General features: G+C 43.4%; 1 pseudogene; it reads left to right on the top strand.

Moving 5' to 3' along the window:
* The first annotated feature begins 1,525 nt into the window (after positions 1-1,525).
* LOC119318054 lies at positions 1,526-3,482 on the top strand (annotated as a pseudogene).
* The last annotated feature ends 465 nt before the right edge of the window (positions 3,483-3,947 follow it).

Here is a 3,947-nt window from a genome sequence, read left to right as displayed (position 1 = left end):
CCCGTTCAGCGTATGGGCGAGCCAGTTTTGCAGTTTATTTTGCCACAGGTTTAGGAAAGGTTCTAGAACCTTCCCAGAACCCTTTTTTGTTTTTTGTTTTCCATACTGGGTTTTCATTTTTCTTTTCAATTCTTCTTTCTTTTCTTGTTTTTTCTTTCTTTTTCCTTTTATTGGTTTTTTCTTTTCTATTTTCTTCCTCTTCACTTTTTGACTATTTTTGTTCGTTGTTTTCAAAAAATGTTCATCACATTCAAAATTTGTTCACTGAATTACAAATCTGTTCATTATTTTTTCAAAAAAATGTTCATCAAATTCAAATTTTGTTCATGACTTTTTCAAAAAATGTTCTTGAATACAAATTTTGTTCATTAAATTAAAAAGTGTTCATCAAATGCCAAATTTGTTTATAGATGTTCAAAATATGTTCATCAAATTCAAAAAGATGTTCATTCCTTTGAAATCACGAACATTTTTTGAATTCAAGAAATGTTTTGGAATTTGGTGAACATTTTTTAATTCCGTCAGCATTTATCATTTCATGAACATATTTTTCAAATCATGAACAATTTTCGAATTCACGAACATTTCACAAGTTGTAACTTTATTGAAATCACGAATTATTATTATAATGGAAAAAATTATAAAAAAAGAAGAAGAAAAAAGATGTTTCCGCTTTCCCTCCCCACACATGGGCTAGCCCATGAGGCAGCGTGGGGCAGCGAGGGGTACGCGCTCCATCATACGCTAGCGCGTACAGCGCTAAATAGGAGGTCTCGATGTAGCAACTCATTGAATCCCGGATGCATGGTCCGACCATCTCTTCAAATCGAAAGCTGCCCATATGGTCCATCATCCTGGCGTCTCAAATACTTTTGGAAAGACAATTATGGTTAGTTTTCGGATAAGTACGCTCGAAAATCTACAAATAGGAGATGTTTTATTCTATTTTAATTACATTTGGATAGACAATTATTACTGTTAATATCAGCCTTCATAGCTAGATAAACTAAGACAATCTATAAATAGAAGATTTCTTATTCTATTTTGATTATGTTTGGATAGACAATTATTATTATTAGTATCAGCCTTCGTATATAGATAAATCTAAGGCAATCTATAAATAGAAGCTTTTCATTCTGTTTTGACTACGTTTGTATAGCCAATTATTATTATTAGTATCAGCCTTCGTATCTAAATAAATCTAAGACAATTTATAAATAGAAGATTTTTCATTCTGTAGGCAATTATTATTAGTAGTATCAGGATAAATACATTTGAAATACCATGTGATACATGTGGTAAACGATCCACACATGTGGAATATATCTAGACATGTTTTAGTGTTAGATACGTCGTATCTAGATAAATCTAAGCCAATTTTTTGGGGACGGAGGTAACATATAAAAAGGGGTCTCACACTCATGGCCAGAGCAGCACGTAAAGCAAAGTTGGCTTACCTACGCAACAATAACAAGGCAAGCTACCTCGCAAGCCTGTGTGCACTCAGCAAGCAGCAGTCTCCACAATGTTGGCTTGCTGCTGCTTTGTGTCCCAGCTGCTCATCGTAATAATGCTCATACACCTTGCCATGACGAAGAGCAAGGTCCGCAGTGGCACATCCTCATCGGTGATGGTCCCGCTTCCACTTCCGCCGGGACCATGGTCGTGGCCACTGGTGGGTAGCCTGTCCGAGATGGTGCTCAATAAGCCAGCATTCCGTTGGATCCATCGCGTGATGAAGGATATGGGCACCGACATCGCTTGCTTCCGCCTTGGCGGCGTCCACGTCGTCCCGATCACATGTCCCAAGATCGCAAGGGAGGTGCTCAAGAAGCAGGACAAGAACTTCTTGTCCCGCCCACTCACCTTTGCCTCCGACGCCATCAGCTGCGGGTACAAGGACGCCGTGCTCACGCCGTTCGGCGACCAGTGGATGAAGATGCGCAAGGTGCTCACCTCTGAGATCAGCTGCCCCTCCCGCCACAAGTGGCTCCATGACAAGCGCGCCGACGAAGCTGACAACTTGATGTGCTACATCTACAACCTCACCGCCGTGGGGTCATCTTCAACGTTGGGACTAGCCAACGTCAATGTCAGGCACGTCACGCGGCACTACTGCGGGAACGTCATCCGTCGGCTTGTCTTTGGCCAACAGTACTTCGGGGAGCCTCAGCCGGACGGCGGGCCGAGGCCGATGGAGGTGGAGCACAGGGACGCTTCCTTCACCCTCCTAGGGCTCCTCTTCTCATTTTTCGTCAGCGACTACCTCCCGTGTCTACTTGGCCTAGACCTCGATGGCCATGAGAAATTTATTAAGGAGGCCAACACAAAAGTGGATAGACTGCACAACATGGTCATTGAAGAGCGTTGGAGGCAGTGGAACAGCGACGAGAGGCAGGACGGGGTCCAGGACTTCCTTGACGTTCTCATCACGCTCGCCGATGGTGACGGCAAGCCATTGCTCAGCATCGATGAGGTCAAAGCACAATGCAAGGTAAGCAAAATATTAATTAATGAGAAATTTTAAGATGGTTCAAGGGCCTAGATTGAATTAGTGACCAATTGCCTCATAGTCCTACAAGGTAATACGTCATCCATGAGAGAAGGTAATAGCTCACACTCTTAAATAGATCTTATACTGTATTTCGCAGGTGTTAGAAAAGGGAAACAATAGAATAAGAAATTATGAATTGATAGTTTAAACATATCATTATTGCATTTTTCTACCATTTTGACGTGATTTCAAGTTAAACTGTATTTAAAATTCTAATTATTCAATGTAATCTATCTTCATGCAAATATATAAATTGTATTAACTTACATTTATCTCCATGGAATGCATGCAGGACATAATATTAGCGGCCATAGATAACCCGTCAAACGCAGTGGAGTGGGCGCTGGCAGAGATGGTGAACAACCCAGAATTGCTGGCCAAAGCGGTGGAGGAGATGGACCAGGTGGTCGGTCGCGAGTGACTGGTGCAAGAGTCGGACATCATGCAGCTCAACTATCTCAAGGCGTGCATACGTGAGGCATTTCGCCTTCACCCAGTCGCTCCCTTCAACGTGCCGCATGTCGCAATTGCCGACACCATTGTTGCGGGCTACCGCATGCCCAAGGGTAGCCATGTCATCCTCAGCCGGCTGGCCCTCGGCCAGAACCCCACCGTCTGGGATGAACCACTCCACTTCAAGCCAGAGCGCCATATGGGAGACAACATCAATGTGGTGCTTACCGAGAGCGAATTGCGGTTCATATCCTTTAGCACCGGACGGCGGGGATGCATCGCGGCATCACTAGGAACAACCATGAGTGTCATCCTCTTCGGCAGGCTCCTGCATGGCTTCACCTGGACCAAACCGGCTGGGGTGTCGGCCATCAATCTCCGCGAGTCCAAGCATGACCTCTTCATAGAGGAACCGCTAGTGCTACATGCTGAGCCGCGTCTTGCAGCGCATCTCTACCCTCTCATGCACCGTTGAGCAAATAACGAGCTATGAATCACCAATAAGGCGAGTATGCTATTTTCTTGATGAATCTATATACTTATATACTAATAAAGGAAGGCAATATTCTTATTTTCGTCCCGCTTTATTTCGTTCCACTTCGATTGATTTTCACGTATGCTAGCTATTTTGGTTTTGTCCGTTTCACATACGAGCAAGCCGGTTTCTTTCATGCATCGCTGGATCGTCCTAGGCTTGTCCAAAGCATTGGAACAATACCTGCTAGCCAAACAACCACTCATCTACTGTTGATTTTGGACAGATAGAGATGAAAATGTATACAAGATGATGCTCTTTTTATCACCAACGAAGGATGACAGTGGGTCGGCCATATACGTTGGGCAACTCCGTTTGAGTTGTTTCTTCCAGCCCATGTCCCAGGCAGGGCAACATAGCAGCCTATAATAGTCTTTTTATTTTGGTTCATCAATTAAATAGTGC

This window comes from Triticum dicoccoides, chromosome 6A (assembly GCF_002162155.2).
Source record: "Triticum dicoccoides isolate Atlit2015 ecotype Zavitan chromosome 6A, WEW_v2.0, whole genome shotgun sequence".
NCBI lineage: Eukaryota > Viridiplantae > Streptophyta > Magnoliopsida > Poales > Poaceae > Triticum > Triticum dicoccoides.
Note: the sequence above shows the minus strand (reverse complement) of the source record. Positions and strands in the feature narration are given on the sequence as shown.